Source organism: Toxoplasma gondii, assembly GCF_000006565.2.
Source record: "Toxoplasma gondii ME49 unplaced genomic scaffold asmbl.1430, whole genome shotgun sequence".
Lineage (NCBI taxonomy): Eukaryota > Apicomplexa > Conoidasida > Eucoccidiorida > Sarcocystidae > Toxoplasma > Toxoplasma gondii.
Genome location: NW_017383356.1, coordinates 583 through 1,038, shown reverse-complemented (window position 1 = coordinate 1,038; position 456 = coordinate 583). Strand labels below are relative to the sequence as shown.

Here is a 456-nt window from a genome sequence, read left to right as displayed (position 1 = left end):
CTTGTGAGTATGCATCGTGATGGGGATAGATTATTGCAATTATTAATCTTCAACGAGGAATGCCTAGTAGGCGCAAGTCAGCAGCTTGCGCCGATTACGTCCCTGCCCTTTGTACACACCGCCCGTCGCTCCTACCGATTGAGTGTTCCGGTGAATTATTCGGACCGTTTTGTGGCGCGTTCGTGCCCGAAATGGGAAGTTTTGTGAACCTTAACACTTAGAGGAAGGAGAAGTCGTAACAAGGTTTCCGTAGGTGAACCTGCGGAAGGATCATTCACACGTCCTTATTCTTTATCAACCATCAACCTTTGAATCCCAAGCAAAACATGAGTTTGCATCTCTCTCCATTGGAGAGATTTGCATTCAAGAAGCGTGATAGTATCGAAAGGTATTATTGCCTTCTTCATGTTGGATATCCTGCGCTGCTTCCAATATTGGAAGCCAGTGCAGGTATCC

The 456-nt window shown here is 46.3% G+C and overlaps 1 non-coding gene across 1 annotated transcript; it reads right to left on the bottom strand.

Annotated features, from left to right (window-relative positions):
• Positions 1–245, bottom strand: TGME49_461430 (the record flags this gene model as incomplete). Its single annotated transcript, XR_001974487.1, has 1 exon — positions 1–245. It is a non-coding gene; the product is annotated as an 18S ribosomal RNA (ribosomal RNA).
• Between the last annotated feature and the right edge of the window lie 211 nt (positions 246–456).